General features: G+C 41.6%; 1 long non-coding RNA gene across 2 annotated transcripts; it reads right to left on the bottom strand.

Annotated features, from left to right (window-relative positions):
• Positions 1–205: 205 nt before the first annotated feature.
• On the bottom strand, positions 206–17622 carry LOC144306035 (uncharacterized). Of its 2 annotated transcripts, XR_013373068.1 has the most exons (5): positions 17476–17622; positions 6251–6476; positions 3046–3240; positions 2549–2628; positions 206–391 (listed from the first exon to the last, which is right to left on the bottom strand). It is a non-coding gene; the product is annotated as an uncharacterized LOC144306035 (long non-coding RNA). The 2 variants fall into 2 exon arrangements; XR_013373062.1 differs by lacking the exon at positions 6251–6476.
• Between the last annotated feature and the right edge of the window lie 4913 nt (positions 17623–22535).

Raw genomic sequence — 22535 nt, forward strand, 5'->3', positions numbered from 1 at the left:
CTTTAGTTAGAAACTCTCTGCCAATAAAAAAGGGATGGTGTCTTTCTTCCCAAACTCTGATGGCATGACTTGTTATGATTACTCAGCCAGCCACCCTGGTCCATCTGTGCAACCCACTTCAGCACCCCTCTGAGCATTTGAGCAAATCCAAGATGGCTTCCTGAGAAAGTCCTGGTCTTTGCTGCAGGATCCAGCAAAGTCTGTCTTTGGAGGGGTTGGAATTCCTTTTATTTAGGTGAAAGAAGAGGCTCGGCTCCTCAAGTGCCTAATAAAATGTCCAAACTTTGTCATCTGCAGACCCAGCATCAAAAGCTTGTGGAAATTCCTTCAATCAGGAAGCAGCTCTGGATCCAGCTATAGGCTTGAAATGTAAATTAGTGAATTCCAACACCTGTCGAAATCAGAAATAAATGCATTAGCATTCAAGGAGATGGGGGTTCAAGGTATTCTAAATATGTTTTTTTTTTATCAAAACACAAAATCTCTTTTCCTAAGTTAAATTTTCAGGTGATATCCTTGGCTTACTATTATTATTATTATTACTCTACATTTTTCACGAACCCATTGCTAAAAAGATCATTCTTTATGTAGTTCGGCCATCTTCTTTGCATCCAAAAATTCATTTTAACTTAGAATCTGAAGCAAAAATAGATTTTTATCGGATGATCAAACTATAACCCATATGTTTCTTTAATTGCCTTGCCTGTCAGAAAGCCCAAGCAGAACTAATGTTCAAACAAAGCAACTGCATTCGGCCTAGGTCAGCATTTCCCAAAGGGTACTCTGTAGATCGCTACTGCAAGCTGCTTTTCCAAAAAAAAATGTGTTTAATGGCCACAAGTGTGAGAAATGAGATTTACAATTCCATTAGCATATTAACAATTCTAAGAGGTCCAACAATGATTGTTTGAATTTATTTTATCCAACCTCTGCTGAATGTAGTTGATTACACAATTCTGTCTTTGCATAATACTTCTCATGAAACACACGAATGTGGGAAAAGGCTGACCTACATCACTGATTTTGTTTCTCTCGCTCTTCTAGAGATGGGTTTGTTTCCCCTACTTCTGCATCTATCTTTTACAAATGCATTAAAAGGCATAAATCGTAAATAATTTGTGAGTGTGGGTATGTCTCTCTATATATGCCAATACGCACATATGAAAAGGTCCAACTTCTACTCTGCTCCTTTTATTCTAGCTCTATAGATATTCTTCATTTCTGTATTATGAAGTGTGTATTTATTACGGAGAAGGTCTCAGTTTCAAATTGGCCTGCCTAGAAGATCTCCTCTCTGTTCCTGGCAGGATCTGTATATGAACAAGAGCCTTCTAGGGAAAACCCAAAGCCCTTCAGGAAGTGGTCTGTGATGATATGATGTAGTAGCTGATGAGTTTCCTTCTGAGTCAGGGCTGCCACAAGGGGGTCCCCAGGAATTGACACCTCTCCAAAAAGATGTAAAGATGTTAGTGCTGAGGTCATGACCACCTCTACCTTTGTTAAGAGCCCTCTAGGGCTTTTCCCAAGTCACTGAGATAAATAGAAGCCAAACCAGATTTCAGCCTAGTTCCTCCCCTTTCTCTGAATTTCCCTTACTTCCCTGTTTTAATACTTCCTTGGAGTATCTTGGGTTGCCTGTTTTTGGTTTCACATGCTTCTACCATGAAATGCAAGTCCCTGTGCTATACCTAAAGCTGCATCATAAAGATGGCCCCCTGGGTTCATTTTGCATTTTCTCCCACATCTTTTCATGAAAAATTGAGTTGAAAGAATGCTTGAAGAATACCATATGCCTGGGGAAGCAGTAATGATGTTGCTGTTTATAGACCTTTAAGCTCTTCTCCACTGACAGGTCTTCCTCGATTTACCATGAGGTTAGGTCCCAACAAATCTATCGCAAGTTGAAAATGCCTTAAGTGAAAAATGCATTTAATACACCTAACCTATCCAACATCGTAGCTTAGCCTAGCCTACCTTATAGGCAATCAGAAAACTTACGTAAACCTACAAAGCCTATTTTATATATATATAAAAAATATTGACTATCTCATGTAATTTATTGAATAGTATATGGGAATGAAAGCCAGAATGGTTGTATGGGTGCAGAATGGTTGTAATTTTATTGATTGTTTACTCTGATGATCACCTGGCTGACTGGGAGCTGCAGCTTTCTGCCCCTGCCCAACATCCCGAGAGAAGATCCTACCACATATCACTCACTAGCTCAGGGAAAGATCCAAATTCAAAATTTGAAGTACAGTTTCTACTGAACGCATGTTGCTTTCACAGCCCTGTAAAGCTGAGAAATCATACATGGAACAATCATAAGTCAGGGATAACCTATGCTTAGTGTTTGCCTTCAGAAGCTCACTTCTGTAGGGCCATGTCGAGCTGGTTCTTACAGAAAAATACTCACATGCTGCTTTGTAAGGACTCAATGCTGCTGTGAAAGGATCCTAGGACTCTTGACAAGTAGTCAAAACCACACATAATTCATGTAAAAATAATTTGCAATGCTGAAATAATCATTACTCTGAAGTGTACTTACTTAAGTACTTGTTTCTTTCACTAGCCTCCATGGGTCTTAAGGGTAGAAGTTCCATTGACCAGTCCCTGCTTCTTCATGGCCTAGTAAGGTTCAGATATATTATTAGTTGTTAATAAATATCTATCGAGTAAATGAAACAATAAAACTAGCAGTAGTCACTTGAGAAACTACAAAAGATTCATTTACTTGGGAAAGCAAAACCAGAGCACCAAAGATTTGGGTCACCCACTGTCATATCAGGAAATGCTTCCTCAAGTGAAACATATCCCACCCACTACAGGCAAAGTACATTTCTTGTGATTCTGTCCTCAGTGACTACAGAGGGCAGATGTCACCTGTCTGGACTCTGCATTCTGACAATGCCAGACAAACAAGAGCTCTAGGAAACCTCTAGTCACATTTCTTTCAAAGCTTTTTGCTGTTCCTGAGCCCGCGTCTAGGATTCAGAAACACTGGCCAAGTTCTTCTTTGATAGCTGCTGTCTGGGAAGTTCTTACCTACAAAACAACTTTATATCTTAGAGCTTCTTCTCTCTAGAATTCTCCAGGTAATTCTCAAGCCATCCGTGCTCTCATTCTTCTTTGAAAGTCGGGGAGTTGGGCTCCGTGAAAGGCAACAGGCTGCCACTGAAACTATTCTGGGTGCAGCATAGGGGCTGACTCTCTGTCCAATAGCCAGCACTGCTTCCTAAACTAAATCCATCATTAAAAAAAAAAATCAATGTTTCTAAAACCTTGGTTCAATAAACCGGAATCACCTGGGATGCTTATTAAAAGGTTATATTTTAACAGCAAAATCTGAATAAAATCTGTAGCTTAGTGAACACCACTAAACATGTACCATGTTTACACACACACACTACCTTTCATATAGGTGCCATATATATGCATCACAGATTATTATTCTGCCTTAAGAAGGAAGGAAATCCTGTCACAGGTTACAACATGGATGAAGCTTGAAGACATAAGTGAAATAAGCCAGTCACAAAACAAATATTGTGTGATTCCACTCGTATAAGGCACCTAGAGTAGTCAAATTCACAGAGGCAGGAAGCAGAAGGGTGGTGTCCAGGGTGGGGAGTCGTTGCTTAAGGGGCACAGAGTTTCAGTCTGGGAAGATGGAAATGCTCAGGAGACGGATGGTGGTGATGATTATACAACCTAGGAATGTGTTTGATGCCACTGAATTATACACTCAAAAACGGTCAAGTGGCAAATTTTATGTTATGAATATTTTACCACAACTTAAAAAAAGAAGAAAGAAAGTAAGTAAGTAAGTAAGTAAGTAACAAGTTTGCGTGGGTGGCATCCAATTCTTGATTTCCGCTCAGGTCATGATCTTGGGGTCGTGGGATGGAGCTCCATGCTCAGTGTGGAGTCAGCTTGAGATTCTCTCTCTCCCCCAGCTCCCTCTGTTTTTTCTCTCTCTCTTTCTCTCAAATAAATCAATAAATCTTTAAAAAAATATAAACAATCAAAGTGACATTAGGGGAAATGGAATGAAGCTTATATTGAATTTCAATATTATCTTTGCAGCTATTTTGTAAATCTAAAATCATTTCCACCCCAAAAAAAGTTTATTTAAAAAAAACATTTAAGAAAAACCCATAAAAACACTACTGGATGACTATATGAACACCACGACCAACAAGAAAAAGATATTTCTGGCCTCTGCACTAAATTATATGAGAATCTCTGGAGTTGGGGGTTGGTAAAAAGCCTCACTTTTTTAAAAGTTCTACAATTTAAGAACAACTATTTTTTAAGACATTCCTAACATGTTTTAAGAATTATCTTCTTTCTTTCTGCCTCTTCTAGTTAGTGATGGAATCAACTCTATACTAGAATTCTGGAGCATCCACTGTTTTCTGTGGATGCTGCTTCCTCACTGTGCTTTGAGTCTGCGGACCCAACATGGGCCACTGGGATTGTACGTAAGCCCAGAACGAGTGGCGTTGCCAGGTGTCTATCCCTTCCCTGGACCTTTTCTCCATGACTCCTGCTTTCCCTCCACTTCCACTTCTCAACCTTGTGAAAAGGGCTTCATTCCTGAGAAACTTAGTAACCATGGACTGATTGGGTCATGACCAAGCTTATTGCTCTCTCTCTTTCCTTACCACTTTCAGTGACCCCTTTCAACAAGGGTCAGAGCCAGATTTGTAACTGAATACAAGAACAACAAGCAGGAAAAGGTGACAAGAGCATCAAGTCATGCCGACCGCTTTAAAAGCCTTCTTGTTCCAATGCTGCACTCAATAAAAAGAAAGAACGAGGCTGCCATGATGGTCATGAGTGGGTTCAGCAGAGAGCTCTAAGGCCAGAGAGCAGGTCTAATTTCCTCTGTAAAAGCCACATCACTTCACTTCTCAATGCCTCAGTTTACCACTTGTAAAATGACAGATGAGAGAAACTCTAAGGGCTTTAGCAGTTTTGAAACTCTATGATTGAACAAAGCAAAACCATCCTGACCTCAAGTATTTGAATGGCCACTCACCTCACGGATGAGACTTGCATTTTTTTGCAACCCAAAATTTTTGAAGAGAGACTTGGCACCGGGGTGATTCACACTAAAGCTTCTGAAAGAAAAAAAAAAAATTATATAACTTAGTCAACTTTTCCAGTTCCTCTGGGAGGGAGGAGTGTTTCTTTCTTTTCTTTTCTTTTCTTTTCTTTTCTTTTCTTTTCTTTTCTTTTCTTTTCTTTTCTTTTCTTTTCTTTTCTTTCTTTCTTTCTTTCTTTCTTTCTTTCTTTCTTCCTTCCTTCCTTCCTTCCTTCCTTCCTTCCTTCCTTTCTTTCTTTCTTTCTTTCTTTCTTTCTTTTTTTTTTAAAGATTTGTTTTTTATTTTATTTGAGAGAGAGAGAGCACAAGCAGGGGGGAGGGATAGAGGGAAAAGCAGACTCCCCGCTGGGCAGAGAGCCCAATGCAGGCCTCGATCGCAGGACCTTGGGATCATGACCTGAGCCAGAAGCAGATGCTTAACAGACTGAGCCACCCAGGTGTCCAGGAGGGAGGAGTGTTGAGAGGAGAGAGGAAGGTGGCATCTGAGAGACAGTCAGAAGTGACTCTGTTTTTAAATATGTGTGAATGGCTCCTGTCCTACTGCTGACTATGCGTTGGGGAAAAGGAAACTGGGACAAGAAGTTAGGTATTCAAAGAAGATGCCGGGAGGGGTGGGGTGGGGGGGGACGCTTGCTTACATCCCCATGTTCTCTCCTCACTTTTCTCCTGCCCAGGAATTTCTGATTCTTTTAGCAAGCAAAAACTCCCCCTGGACACTCTCCAGACTGGTTCAGCTGGTCCAATCTTTGGAATACAGCCTTGTGACATTTGCAGGCAGTTATGCTTGCTCGCCAAGGTCAGAAGTGTAAGTATTTAATAAAGTTTGGGAACTATCAATCCAGTTGTGATAAACAGTGTCCCCAAGCCATTCTGAGCAGCAGAGTTAGCACCTTTAGCTCAGTGTAGAAAGAGGGAAACACACCAACTGTGAGCTGATAGAGAAGCCCAGGGAGAGTGGGACGAGAGAGCAGTGCAAAATTCTCAGGAGGAGGGGCTCCTTTTGCTGGAGTTACCCTTCCCAGGATGAGCCTGACAACATCCAGGCATAGTGACTGCCTGAGGTATTCCCAGACCCCCTTCTTCCTGGGCTCTGGGGTACAGAAAGCTTACCAGCAGTACCGCAGGTGTATAGAATTTGCTTACCATCCCTCCTTTGCTTTCATTCTCTTTTTAGCATTGTAAGATCATTCTGCCCGGTATATGGACTCCCAATTTCATTCTCATTGCTGCTGAGCCATCTATGATGGTTGGTGGACTGTTTTGGGTCTTGGAGGATGGGCGGGGGATGCTTTCACAGTCACTAATAGGCTACTCTTAGGAGCACCTGCACACTGGGCCAACCATCTGTGGCCAGAGAGAGTGGCTGAGCCTGGGGAAAGAAGCAGGCAGGGTGACCAATGGAAGAAAGGCCTCAGCACACCCCTTTGCAGAAAACTCCTACAGATTCCCAAAAGAAGCAGACCTTAAGGAAAAAAGGCTCAGCCCACAGGCAGGAACAGAAGGCCAGAAACCCTATAAAAATGTGAGACAGAGTTAAAGCCTTGCCCACCTGCTTTGCACTCACACATGGGGCAGTGTCGTGGGTGACGGTCACACACAGTAACGTTCTCCTTGCCACCCCACTACAGATTTGCCTCGTGACCTCAGTCAAGTTGCCTAACCTCTCAAAGCTTAAGATTCTCCATCAATGAGCCAAAGTTCAAAACACCCCATTCTAAGTTAGGGAACCTGGAACATTGCACATGTCCATTTATCTCTTCTGAGTGAACCTTAATAGTTGTCTTCCCGGAAAAACAATTAAGATGAATAATTTCTTCTCATGACTAGCCACCTTTTGCAGAGTTAGGGGAAAAATAATCCCCTTGCCATGGCACCTTTCTTGTGTCGCTGAGTCACTACGTATCCTGGATCCAGTCTTCTGCTCCTTGCCTCAATTTCCTGGTCTGTGAAAAAAAAAATCCCCACCTCCCACCATCCTCAGTTCAACTGAACAAAAGTCCCTTGAACCACCCCCGCACCACCCAGTCCTGGATCTCACATCTAGATGCAAACACCTTTTACCTGCTTCTTGTGTCAGGGGTTGTCAGGTTCCTGAGACTCAGTGTCCCATGCTTGGGCAATGTCAGTTAGAGTTTACTGAGCATGACTTTTGTAACAAAGATGAGACTCAGATAATCCTACCCCACTACACAATTACTGTCTCCTCCTGTTCCAACCAAGGGTTACTCTTCCCTCTTGAGTAACAAGTTCTATTTTTTTCCTAATTACATGAAAGATTAAAAATGTGAAAAGCCTGGGAAGCCTGGGTGGCTCAGCAGTTTAGAGCCTGCCTTCGGCCCAGGGTGTGATCCCGGGGTCCTGGGATCAAGTCCCACATCGGGCTCCCTGCATGGAGCTTGCTTCTCCCTCTGCCTGTGTCTCTGCCAATCTCTCTCTCTCTCATAAATAAATAAATAATCTTTAAAAAAAATGTGAAAAGCCTATCAGAAGTACCACCACACGTACCACCCACCTAACCAGGCTGCAGGAGGGGTGGGTTCTTGCTGACTTCTGGGGGACTCCGCCCGTCAGCTCAGAGCCAGAGATACTATTGGAGCAGAGAGGTGGCTCAGAGAGCATGTGTATACATTTATTTTGTGAACACTGTAGCGCAGGATGGGGCCCAACGTAAATGCTCATGCCCTTAGAAATCTTCTTGATTATTAGGGGGATCGGTGGTAGGGAAATAACCAAGGGTGGAAATAAGCAACCCGTCTTTCTAGTCCCATTTGTGTGTCTGAAAGGTGCCTTGAGACCCCTCTGTAGACTCAGCTGTGCCTCCCACCACCTCCTGGAAGTGGGGTGCTGGGCGAGCAGTGGCAGCCCAAGCAAGCTCCCGCAAAGGCGTGTGGAGTGCCCCCCACCACCTGGGTGCAGAGCACACTGACATGCCAGACCGCCTGCAGCCTGATCGTTGATCTTATCGGGTCTGTCGGGGAGGTGAAGTGCATGTGTCAAGGGGTTCGTGCCTGTTCATCATTGTGGTTGCCGCGAAGTGGAGCAGCCAAGGTAACACTTGAAGCCATTTTTGCAGAGAATTGCACAAACATCGGTGGCTATTGAGAGTCAGTGGTTCCACTTCAGATCAAGCGAACACCCACAGAATGGCAAAGGCTGCTAGAGAAACACCGCAAACGCAGAGCAACGTACACACACACACACACACACATCACCCAGAACAAGGTTCAAACCCAACGTCCCCGGAGCTAGAGGAAGTGCTTGTGCACCAACAAAGAAGCCAAAACTGGAAAGGAAAGATTGGTTTGGTGGCAGCAGGGACGGGGCTGGTACTGCAGAGTGTGGAAGCTGCCTGGCTTTCTTTGAGGGGGCAGTTCTGAGAGGAAAGACAAAACAAAACAAAACAAAGCAAAACACCTTGACTGTTCTCAGGGCTTGAAACTGAACATTTCTACTTCGGAGAATTGCAGACAATATCTTTCTCAAGGTGATGGTGGATGGAGCAAGGGAAGTCCAAATTTGGGGTTTCGAGGAAGCAATGGACATTTCCATCTGCTAAGCATCCAGGGGGCAAGAACCCACAACTGTTGATAATTCCTACCGTTACTCTTCTATAAGTATGATTTTTATATAAAGATTGTGTATAAAGAAGGTTTTTTTTTTCCCCTCCGAGTAGAAAGATAAATCATGATCTGATTAAGTAGGTCTTTGATGCATCTAAATTTGTGCACAGTGACCACCATGCATTCCTTGATTTGGCAAACACAGTAGAAAGTGGATGAGACAAACCTAGTGTTGTTCCGATACGGTTTATTATCTAGCAGAGGGAGCAGACATAAAAAAAAAAAAAAAAAAACAAGCACAGAAATACATAATTATAAATTGTAATTAGTGTTTTAAACAAAGAACGTGTGGTGCTATGAGAAAGAACACTTTTACCCAGAAGTTTGAGCCTATTCAATAAGCATTTTAAAGCAATTATTATGTGCATAATTGTAGTGATATGTAGAAATGCCTGAAATGTGATCCTAGCCTTCCAGGAGTGCAAAAACCCTTTCAAGAATTCAGGCATGTTGATACATCAATAATAATAGCTGAAAGGAGAAATGATTTTTCATTAACTTATTTTAAAAGCAACAGGTTTTTTTTTTTCTAGAAAACAGTGTGATTATGCTTTGTGCTATATACACACACACATTTGCACCTTTCAGCTATGCAGGTCTGTGAGATTCTTTATAACTAAGATTCAAAGGCATAAAGCATATTTCTGTCTACCTGGTATAAACCATCCAACTCATGGGCATAGTGTCTTAGAGCAGAGTTTCTCAAGCTTTAATGTGCATACAAATCACTGGAGGGTTTTACAAAATACAGACTCTGAATCAGTTGGTCTGTAGTGAGCCCAGTTATATTTGGCATTTTTGTAACGATTTTGCTGATGATGAGCATGCTGGTTCTATGGACCACCTTGTGGGTAGCAAGGCTTTAAAGAAAGGAATCAAATTCTCTAACACTGTGTTCACTCAGCATTCTTTCACTCAACATAAGTTTCCTGATTACCAACTGGGGTTGGCTTATATTAAGCATTAACAAGCCCTTCCCTATTTTTTTTTAAAAAGGTGTTCATACACTAGAGATCGAACAGTACACAGTTGTTTGCAATCTAAGTAACCATATATCTGGTGTAAATACTTAATTTACATTGAGTTGGGATGAACCAACCAAGATGTCAAAGGCAGCATCAAATCTCAATACCTCTTTGGGATTTGTCAATGATTTCACTGCAATGGAAGACATAAGTTGACATGGACATAAATTTATATGCCACAGGTAGCTCTGGAACCCAACATGGCTGTGCTTTAGGCTCAATGATCTCTCAGTACCTCCAAGGTGAGCACGGAGTGCAACCTGCCTTTCTTTACAACTCATAGCACCTCCCCCTCAAGTTTTTGCACTCTGCCATCTTGCAGGCTCTTGGCGGGCCGGCCAAGAGCGGCTGTAGGTCTGCTACTGTCCCTTCCCACATGACATTTATCAACCAAATGAAACTTGACACTAGAATTGTCATTTTAGTGAGAAGATGATAAAACTCATTTCACCTTTCCACTTGATAGGCTGATAATTCCCTCTGTGCCTGATGAGTCTTGGCGAGGTTTGCCCGAAGAACAGATTCAAGCTGCACAGGGCATGCTAATGCATGTCTTCCCCTTTCATGTTAGGAGTTCTTTTCTACCCAATCATTTTCAAACCTCACACAAATGGAATTTCCAAACCCGGGTTTGAAGAAAGCACCTTGACTTCCTCCCACTCACATCATGAAGAACATCAAAAGCCTTGATAAATGATGAGAAGAGGTAATATTCTAGGCACAGATGAAGCCCTTCCCCCCTCGTTTCGGACTGTCAGGGAAGTAATTGATGTGCCTCCCCGAGCACGATTGCTTCACACTACCAACACCCTTGTGTCCTGCTGGGAATTAACCCTGTCACTTTGTCTAATTCTCTACCGGTAAGAAGTATTCACTGCCAGAGACTGACCTGTCATTGGGGGTGTGATTACTTGAAGGCAATTGCAATACTTAATATTCCTCAAATGAGGGACAATCTCGAGAATAGAGGAAAGGATGACACATTTTTAAAAAGGGGAGGGGAGACAATTGTTCTTCATTCTCCAGCTACAGGTGAATTGCTATCTACACGATCTGAACTAACTGATCCAAATCCAAGTCTTAGTAACAGGAAGAGCCAGTCAGAGATTCGAGAAACCATTTAGTAAAGTGCTTCCAGGTATGCCATGGTTTATTCATGTTACAAATATTTTATGAACATTTCCCATGGGAAGGCACTATTACAAACCCTATCCATTGTTTTAGGAGGAGAATACTCAGCAAAGGGGTAAGAGATACTCAACTGAGAGGACGTGTGGAAGATAGGAAATGTAAAAATTTGAATCTGATGCAGTGGGAAGAGCCTTGGGTTTAGGGGTACTGAGGTCTAATCCTGCCCCTACCCTTAGCTGGCTCTGAGAATTTAAGCTTGACTGAACAGGCTCCTAATTTCCTTACTCTCAATTAAGAGAATTGGGTCCTTGGCGAAGCTAATGTTTTACGGCTTCACGTAATTAAAACCTTCCTATCTTCTAAGGAAATTGCATTTCTCCCAATTCTTTATCTTGCAGGTGATTGCCGGCTTGATACTAAACCACTCACCATGAGAGGCCAGGGGATGTGAGATGAGCTTCATCACCCCTCAAAATAGGTTCTGTCCCTCGTTGCTTCACAAACCAAGGGATAATCTTACACAATCAAAAAGGCGCATCTAGATATCTCTTCAGGTATCTATAGAGGGCATACTCCTTCTGTTTTAAGAAAGCAAAACTAACAAGATTACCAAGGTCAAAATAAAATTACTCTCTCCCACGAATTCTCCTCTGAAATAAGTTTGAATACTTGGGGTCAAGCAGCCTAGAAAAACATTCTAGTTTTAATCCATGTCTCTTTTGGCTTCTGTGTTTGCCAGAGGAGTCTTGGAAAGAACAGAGACATAATATACAACTAAATTCAAATTTTATCTGCTCTATCTCACTTAACTCTCATAATAATCTTATGATGGCAATTATGCCCTCCACTTCATAGATAGAGAAACCGAGCTTGGAAAGGTTAAACTGTTCCCCGAATACCATGCTGCTTACATACAGTGCAATAGAATTTGAACCCAGATCTAACTCTTGATATTTAATCTTAGGTATCTGCTTCAGTTGACTTGCCTGCAAAAATGGATCAATAATATATCTATATATATATTGACCAAAAACAGATCAACAAATCATGGTTTTGTAGAGAGGGTTAAATGACATGATATATACAAAATGTGGCATGAGAGGCACTCAAACTTTATAGCCTTTTCATATATAAGAAGACACAGATCTGCACTATGGGATTTAGAAATAAACATTTTTTATGACAGAACGGGGGAGAAAAAGGAAAAAGAGCATTGGTGGTGCAGTTGGATGAACTCTTCCAAGACCTTTCTCCAAGTAAGTTATCTTTCCAAGGTTCCTGTTATTACTTTCTCAAAGGCTTTGTGCTTATGAAGCAGATATGGGCTGAGGAGGATGGGCCAGGCCCTGTGGTCACTCTGCAGCCTTGCTTGTGTTGGGTCAGCATGCTAGTGCTCATGCCTCCGTAGAGAGTGAGCACCCTTTCTGGAATCTTGACAGGAAATGCAACCTCCCCCCTGAGCCGCCACCACTCTCTCCAGGAGTCATGGGTGATGAAGATGTTTCCTGCCATTCTACACAGGACAGAGTTAGTTAACCCTGGTTTCATTATCAGTAGAGTAGCCGGCCATTGGACCTCTGCCCCCTACAGAGAACAAGCAGCCAGGACTAACCCTTTGGCATCACCCCATCTTGGTTGCAAGCAAGCAAACCTGTCACTTTCCTGTTTTATCTACACATGGTGTTTGCTTCCTTTGACGTGGATTCTTACACTCAGGGTGGGAGGGATTTCTCGAAAAACAACATTTGTTGTATGCCACTGATTCCCTGTCTCCCCACCCCTTTCTCTTTCCTTTTCAAGGCTCCAGGAATTGCTAAATGGCACGTCCTGAACACCCAACACTCAGCTAAAAATACCCGAGCATGTGCTTATCTACATCGGGGCTTCCTCTCCTGGGGCTTTACAGACGTTATCTCATTTATCCTTAAAAACACCCTGTGAGGTAGGATGTGGTCAACGAATACTATTCCAGAAAGGTAAGGAAGGCTTTGAGAGGAAAGGTCATCGTTTGAGGTTCTATTCTGAGGCCTGGTCTTTAACTTCTCAGCTTAAAATCCCAATCAATGTGCATTTTCCCTTTGGATCCGTGGGAGTCCATATAAAGCAAATACAAACCCAAGAATCCTGGTCCATAGGAAGAGACCAGGTTTAGATGGCTTTGAAATTCCTGCACTGGTTCTTCTGACTGCCTTAATTATATTCATCACATCTTTAAAGACTAGTGATCCCCCGCCTTCCGCCCTTACTCATGTTTTCAAATTACCCTATATATTCTCCAGATTTACCTCTTCTGCTACCATGGTTATGACTCTCATCTATATAAATCCATTGTAACTACCAGCCTTCTGTAACTCTCACCATCTCTTCATATAATAACTATATCTTAGAGGTTTTACAAAAATTTTTCACATGCACTTCAAAAATGTGTTCCTCAATGTTCCTTGGTTGCCTATCTCAGAACCTGGGAATAATGACCCCGTTCCCAAACCTGGGACTCATGGCAGATTCCAGCCCCTCTTTTATTACCACGTGCATGTGTTTACTGAGCTAGACCCTTCCACATGCCCCACCAGAACCATATTCCCTTCCCAAGCACAAACCCAAGGAGACTGACTTACAGGACATAAACAGTAGAGCTTCCTTGCTCTTTGGCTGCCAGTTGGGTCTGAATCTGGTGAGCACTGGTGGAGACTGGAATAAGGCAGGAGAGTGAGTATGCTTCCCTCCCACCCACCCTGCAGAGTCTCCATGGTCTGGCTGTTTTCTAGACATAAGGGCAGACTCCATCGCACATCCCTTTCCACAAAGCCCTCCCGGGGTTCCAGCAATCCTTCTACTGCCCATCAGGCTTGGAGGTGATAAAGGCTCCTGCTCCCTGATGCTAGCAACCCCAGGGCACTGCTCAATCCCCACTTCCTTTCTTAAGCCTCACTGACACACTCTGTAAATAATCCCTATATTAAACTTATTAAAGCTAGTGTATACCATCTTTTTCCTGATGGGACTGCAACTATTACAGTCACCAATTTCTAGCTTTTTCATCCAGTTCAGATGACTGTATTTTAAGCCTTCGGAGCTGATTGCTGTTACTTCCAAAGCTATCTCCCTATAGTCTTTTTGCCATTGTTCAGATTGTCAGAGTGTCTTTTTAAAAATGTCCATGTAATTACATCAATCCTGAGTAAGTCCATCAAAGGCTCGCAGTGCCCTTCAGCCTATCATTTGCTTACTTGTCTATCTGTCTGTCTTTCTAGAGTAAGTCTTTTATCTCTCTTGCCAGGGCATCCTGCCCTCAATAAATATTTATTGAATGAATGAATATTGAATGGGACGTTAGGTCTTAAGGGAAATAAAGCTATTTCCTTTTACAATATTATTTTCTGTTAAAGTGCAATTTCTTGTCCTACTGAATGAGACTCATGGCTATGGGAATACAAACACCTGGGAATAATGTAATGCCTTTCTATTGTTCAGAACTCTTTTCAATGAGGAGTTATATCATGATAAAAAGTAAAGGCTCTAAGCAATTTCTCCAGGAGTTCTGTGACGGCAGACAAGTTACTTAATATTTTATGCCTCAATTTACTAATCTATAAAGTGAACATAGTTATATCATCTCACTCATGGGTTTACCACAAAAATTAAAGGAATTAGCACAAACCAAACACTAAGAACAGGGCCTGGCACTTGGTGAGCTCACAATCAATGTCAGCTCTCATTGCTTAACCTACCCATAGTTTACCACTATCATCCTGTGGCGTCTTTGTTTGTAGTTTGTTTAGCTCATTCATTCATGAAAACGGACCTCTACCTGAAAACTTTCTAATGTCAAAGACCATTCCAACATCTAACTTTTATGACTATGAGAGCTTCATCTCAAGTTGACATACAGCTGTCACTTTTCGTAGCTTCTGCTGAAAATACCCTTTATAAATTATCTCCTCTTCCATTCAATGACTTGTTAAGAAGGGAAGATAAAAAGAATACAGGTACTTAGAATGTCTTTGTATGTTATCATTGTAATTCCCTCATGATCGTTTCCAAAACCAAAAGAATATTTCCTCCAACAACACTGAGCCTCTGTCTGCCTCTCTTTCTCCTCTTTCTTTTTGAGGAGACTCTTGCCTACATTTTCATTCCTTCCAGAGATTGACAGAAGTACATTAATTACACCTGGAATTATAAAGATAAACCAACCAAAGAAAAGTTTTTAAAAACTTATTATAGAATGTATGTCTATAATTACAATGAACAATTCTAGAAAAAGAAGTATCAAGAAGAAAAATAGAAAACCATCATTCTAACATCCTGAAACCTTCACTATTAATATTTTATAACAATGCTTACAGGGGCACCTGGGTGGCTCGGTCAGTTAAGCATCTGCCTTTGGCTCAGGTCATGATCCCAGGGTCCTGGGATTGAGCTCTGTATCAGCGTCCCTGGTCAGTGGGGAGCTTGCTCCTCTGTTCTGCTTGTGCTCTCTCTCTCTATCTCTCTTTCAAATAAATAAATAATCTTTTTTAAAAAATGCTTACAGACTTTTTTAGATTTATATTATTCTTCATAGTTGAGAATATATTCTGCATATATTTTGTAGCCTGTCTTTTCCCATTTTGTCAAATAATAGTCACTCATCCAAACTATATATGAAAGTAGTTTTAATATCTTTAATTCAATAATTTAATTCAAAGGCATTATCATATTCTATTATTTTCATATCAACCATTTAATTAAATATCGTCTATTATTAGATAAATTATTTCCTACTTTTTAAATAGGAAAACGTCTTTGGTTATAAATTTTTGTCCGCATTCATGAAAGATTCCCCGAACAAAATTGTTGGGTTGAAGAATATAAATATTTTAAGGCTTTGATATAACTTAATACAAAATTGTTTGCCAGAAAGTATATACCAATTTATGCTTTCACCAGTGTTATGTGAAGGTTAAAGAAGTCAGAATTAGGTTACCCTTAGCAAGTTCTAAGTTTATGTTTTGTTTCATCTTTTCTCATTGAAAGTCAAAGCCTATGTAGGTTTTTGTTTGTTTTTCTTTCAAATTTTTATTAAATTCTAGTTAGTTAACATATAGTGTAATGTTGGTTTCAGGAGTAGAATTCAGTGATTCATTGCTTACATACAATACCCATCGCTTACATGCAACACCTAGCCCACTTGGCCCACAAATTTATGTTTTTTAAATGTACATTATAAACAATAACTATTAAAAGAGATATGAAGTGGCTTAATCCTCATGTTAATTTCATACTTTATTTCACTCCAGTTTAGACAACTTTAGTTAATTATGACTGCCATAATAAGGAGTAGCTCCTCTGCCATCAAGGCCGCAGCTATCATTCTGGATGGTACCCTGAAGATATCCTCATGCTGAAGCCATCCCTAGACCCAGAGGATTATGGGAAGTCCCCTGCAAGAAGCAAGACCCTGGTCACAGATTCCAGCAGGCTGCTTGTAGAGTCTGTATATAGAAAAGGAACCCCTCAGCAAGAAAGTGTTCTTTCCCTTAGTTATTCAATAAATGTGAGCTAAGAGCCAATTTCACGAGAGGAACTATGTTGAGCACCAGGAAAACCACATTAACAGGAGAGACCTAGCATGTGCATTTGCAACACTTACAATTTAGAGAAAGGAATGATATTAAACAATTGGCTACTGAATTAGATCTTTAATCATATTTACAATGAAGTGTGGGAAAATGTATTAGCAGATATACAGAACATTCAATCTGATGAATTTACAATTACTGCTTGAGGTATAGTCATATGTCACAACTATTTTGGTGCTTGGAAATCACCCTATTATTTGTAAACACACAGGAAGATTGAAAATGCCATTTGATGACAATTTCTTTCCTTTATACTTCTTGGAGTTTCATGAAATCATGCATGCTCCTTGAACAGATAGAATAGGTGCTGTCTCCCTACAACAGTCTACATGTTGGAATAGAAGATGAACTTCCAATGCTCAACAGATAATGGCTTGGCAAAGATGGAGGGAAAAAAGTGAGTTTAGCTAAAATTTTTCTTTCCATGAATATAGCATCTCAGAGACCCTCAGTGACAAACTCCATGTAGTAAAGAAAATTAAGGCTCAAAGAATTTAAATGATCGATCCCATTTATAGCTTATCATGGAAAGAACTAGGAACCTCCCTATGAAAGAAATGGGCTAATTGGTTTTACAAATAGCCATTCATTCACTCAACCTACTTGACCAGCCAGTAACAGTTCATGCTGAGAAAGTGACCAAAAAAAAAACAAAAAACAAAACAAAACAAAAAAACAAAAAAGACTCCTACATCCGTTTATTGCTTTTACTATAGCCCTTCACATGTTTTGTTTCATTACAGACTATATTCCATAGATGCATCTTCTTACATGGCAAAGGATGGTGATATTTCAATCTATCTATCCCCATCCGTCACATCATATGGATCTAGATCAAAGTGCAGATCTAGGAGCACTGTCTATTGTCCTCTGTCCCATCCACACCAGGCTTCTCAAGCTTCCTTTGGTGGCTATTTGCTTCAAACTATGAATGCAAGGCAGAAACTGGCCAAATAGGCCACCCTTACCACTGGTGAGGAATGGTGTCCTCTGAATGCTGAAGTAGCTTCCGCTAAATGGAGCAAAACACAGATTTTCAAACATAGGAGCCAAAGAGAAGTTCTCGAAGGAACAGTGGGACATACCATGGACTATTTACAGAATTCACTGCCCTGTGTTATGGCTACTGAGTTGCCTGGCAATTTGCATTGTTTGGTTCACAATCCCCAGGCCTCCCTCTGCAACCTCCACCCCCACCAACTGCCTGCTCAGCTATTGTCATTGATGGAATCATCTTGGCCTTCTCCACCCCGCACACCCACTGCCCTCCATCATCATTTCCCCTATTGTTTGTCGGGCCGGCCCTGACCCCTGGGTATTTATAAAGGCCACTTCCCGCTGCATCATTGTGTGCTCAGTGGCCCTCAGCTCCCCACATTTCCTGACAATGAGGGGGGAGCTTGTTAACAGCCTGAGTCCAACTCCTGACTTCCTCCATGTCCTGTTTACTATGTTTTGCAAGCATCTCTCTGGCCACTCCTCAGAGGCCAGCAGCCCTGATTTATACCAGCATGGGCTGTATTCTTATTCCAGTCTAGCAGTTTGCCTAGAATCAAACAGCCCAAAGGATGAAGGACTTCCTCATAATGGACTGGAACCTTGAAAGGTGTTCCAGTCTTTGGATTAAGCAAAATCAAAGACCATGGTGGGATGAGTGCATTACATCATGTATGTTGGTGAAGGGAAAGAGCAGTACTTTGGTGCATCTGTGATTATAATACTTCAAAGTGTCCAATTCCTAGTCTGTTTTCAAACTTAATTTGATAAGGAGCTCCTTCCATTTCCTGTGTCCATGATGAGAGAACCAAAGCTCAGTCAATGTGAGTAAGAAATTTGTTCACGGTCATGAACTGTTGCAGAGCCCAGCTTCTACCTAAAAGCACTATGGTTGATAGCTTTGGTCATGTAGTCATTTATTTTAAAAAGTGTATTTATTTATTTTAAAATTTACTTAGTGTGTACCCGCACACAAGTGGAGGAGGGCCAGAGGGAGAGAGAGAATCACAAGCAGATTCTCACTAAGTGTGGAACCCAACTTGGGGCTTAATCTCGAAATCCTAAGATCATGACGTGTGCCAAAACCAAGAGCGGGTGGCTCAACAGATTGCATCCCCTGGACATTTCATCCTGTACTCATTCTTGATGTTACCCCACTCCTTTCCTTCCTCAGGGTTCCAGTTTCCACCATCTCCCCATCTCCCCCTATCTTTATTTCCTCTCCAGGATCGTGGTGGGATACCTGATGTAATGTCCACTAAAACTCAGGAACTCCGTTTAGAAGGATTCTCTGTGGAGTCCTCCAGAACCACCGTTGCTAGAGAAGAACTTTCCAGGCTCCATTCACAGGATGAGCAACTTGTTAAACCAGACTCCAACCCAGACTGGCTTTTTGTGGTGCACTATGGATCCTGTCAGGAACTGACCTTTTAACTGATCTTTTTTATGATTGTAGCCAGAGCTCTGGATTGAATGGGAAAGACAGACAAAGGTGACTTAGCCACCAGCATATTAGCCAGGCCTGTTTCTCATACCTCAATTGTTTGGTTTGGCAAAACCATGACCCTTTCCTTGTGTCCAGGTACCAAAACCAGATATTTTTCTCCCAGGGGCCCATGTAGCCACTCTGTTTTTCTCTAATCATAGTACATCTACATTTCCTCGGGCACTCAAACTGAACATGTGTTATTGGTCTGGGCTGCATCATCCTCCCACCCTGCCGCCTCTCCCAATAAGCATCCTGTTTCATCCTTGGCTCTGCTGCTGCTCCAGCCTGAGAAGCTCCCGGCAGGCATTGGGCCAGTCTCTGGACTGGTGACAGGGTGAGTAATGCACAGGCCAGCCAGCAGGTCAGAGGGCAGTTGCTCCTGGGATTGCATCTCCTCAGATGAAGAGGATGGCTGACTGTGATCACCCCATGGAATTAGTTTCCAGAGCTGATGGGCAAGATAAAGCACATTAGCAAAATGTGCCCTCTTTGATTTTATGCCACAGGGGGCAAGAGCTTGCCTGGAGGACTTGAACTCACCACTGACCCTCTCCTAAGGCTACTAGTACCGCATAATCACCCTTATCAGCACCATAGTCATTATATAACACTAGAATGTTAAAACTGGAGGGAGCATGGCAAAGTCCCCTTTAATAAATGAAGGCACAGAGGTCCACAGGGCTCAAGTAACCTGCTGTAATCCACACCCAACTCCCCTGTCCAGCCCAGTGACCTCTTCAGCTACATTATGCCGCCATGTCTGGAAAAGTCCTCCCCAGGGTTAAGAGGGGAGGTTGGAAATATGAGTTACAGATAAGAGGATATCCTTATTTCTCAGGTTAACTTCAAAAGAAGACAAAGAATGAAATGCCAGGAATGAATTCTCCAGCCCAAGACACATCCTTCCTTGCAGGTAGCGGGGAGACAGAAGAGACTATGGCCTCCTGCCCTGGAGGACCAGTTTCCCCTCCACTGCCTTGCTCTGACCTACTTTGTGTGAAGCTGAAGTCACAGAGCCATAGCAATGAATACTAGAAAGAAAAAAAAAGGACACACACACATACACAAAGACAGCATTTGGCATTTCATCACCAAATAACACTTGTTCAATCCACAAATATGTACAGACTTGTGTGGTCATGCCAACACCACTCAACTCAAACTAGATAGACACAGCCCCTGACATATAAGATTCTTCAGTCAATCAGACAACCACGGATTCAGTCATTCTCTCACTTGTTCACTCGGCAAAGAGATATGTCGCAATATATATCAGTCTTCATTTATTTATTATATATTTTATGCCAGACACTAAACAAGCAGCAGAGTAATTCTGAGGAATGATACGTTGGAGACTACAGTTTGGTGGGGATAATAGAGGCATTAAAAATAGTATAGCCTGATGTGAAGATACGTATGGATACATAGATGTAGATATACACACATATACTATTCATATATAACCATATGTATGTATATATTTATCTTTCATACACATACAATAGAGATGTGTGTGAGGAGTATAAAATTGCCTGGGATGGATGAGGAGAACATCATAATTGTATTCACAGAGAGATAATAGTAGAGCTAAGTTGCAGGCTGGGGATGGGGAGACATTGGAGAGGCAATAGCCTGTCAAAGGAGGCAGAGAGAAGAGAGGCTTGAGGCTGCTCAGAGAGCCACAGAGAGTGCAGAATAAGTGGAGCAGGAAATGACATGATTCTTTGGGCAGGGCCCACATCCCAGGAGATCCCAGATCCCGGAATGTCATGCCAAAGAGGATGGGCTTTATTCTGAGGATACCAGAGATCCATTAATTAACTGAATACGGTGACTAAGAGAATGATGCTTTCAATAAGGAAAACCTCTGGTGCTCAAGTGGAAAATGAATTGAAGGGAGGTGCAACAAGCAGCAAGAAGGCTCTGGAACAGCCTAGACGAGTGCTTCCATTTGTTGACACTGATCAGTGTCAGAAACTGAACTTATCACTTTACACCGTCTAATCAGCATCTGTCAACAAATATTAATGAGAAGCAACTAGTTTCCAGGCACTGTGGAACAACCAGACTGACAGTCTTCCCAACAGAGTGCTTCCTGAGAGCTCGCCATACGTCCAAAGGGCACATTATGGATAACATGACAGGTACCCTGGCAATCAATCTCAAAAGAAACCTCTATGTTTGTTACTATTATTTTTCCAATTTTCCTGATGGGAAAATCAGGGCTTAGAGAAGTTAAATGACTTGCCTAATTCACACAAATCGTAACTATTAGAAAATTATTATTATTTTTTTAAACCTTTTCTTTTTTTTTTAATTTTTTTATTTATTTATGATAGTCACACACACAGAGAGAGAGAGAGGCAGAGACATAGGCAGAGGGAGAAGCAGGCTCCATGCACCAGGAGCCCGACATGGGATTCAATCCTGGGTCTCCAGGATCACGCCCCGGGCCAAAGGCAGGCGCCAAACCGCTGCGCCACCCAGGGATCCCAACTATTAAAAAATTAATTCAACCCCAGACAGTCTAATCCTTGGATTCACAGAGATATTCACTACTCCATTCTATTATTCAGAGGACACTCTCAAATTCTTGCATTAAACAGCTTTATCTTTTAAGGCCCTCACAGGTCTTAGGCACTTTTACTTTTGTAGACCTCATCTTACATTTCATATCAAAATGCCCCGAAAGCATACATTGAATATTTTACAAATACAACCAAATGAGTTAAAATTGATGTAGACTAGGCCTAAATAATATCACACTTTACAGGCATTTAATTAATCATTTATAAATTAGGATTGGGCACTAACCTCAGATTCAGGCTAATGTAATTGCAATTAGATATTATCCCAAGAAGTTTAAAAGCAACCTGATGCAAACTGGTGGAGTTGGGGGATGCTTTTGAAGATACATCTGAGCAGGGTTTGGAAGAATGAGGAGGAGTAAGTCAGATAAAAAGAAATGGCAAGCAGTCCAAGAAGAGGGCAGAAAGGCTGTGATGTGTGCATAAAGAGAGAGATATGGGAAAGCATGGTGGAGCTGGGAAATTTCAGGAAGACATTTATACTCTATGGAAATAGCTGTCATCCCAAGTGATATTTCCATGAAGAGAGAAATGTAGCTTATTTTTTATATGTATCTTTGTTCTTTGAACCCAAAATGCCAGAATAAATCAGTCAAGTGAGAAGGTTCCACTCTGAGAGGCATTCTGTACATAGTTCAGTGGTGTTCACATGACATAGCACACCTAATCATTTAGAGCTGCCCTCAAAACCTGAAGCCCATTGTTCCAGATGTCCTTACTAGGGGTTCATTTTTATTCTTTTAGGTGTGAATTTGATTTCTGGAGACAGCCTACATCCCAGTTAGAGCCTGGCATGAAGAATACTAAAAGCAATAATGCAGGACAATATTGGCCAACAGAACAATAATTGCAATCAAAAGTTTGCTGAAGGCTTTCTATATGCCAGGTACTGTACAAAATGGCTTTCCCACTTAAAAAAATATGTAGTAAATACAGAACTCTTATTCCTACTTTA

Source organism: Canis aureus, chromosome 3 (assembly GCF_053574225.1).
Source record: "Canis aureus isolate CA01 chromosome 3, VMU_Caureus_v.1.0, whole genome shotgun sequence".
Lineage (NCBI taxonomy): Eukaryota > Metazoa > Chordata > Mammalia > Carnivora > Canidae > Canis > Canis aureus.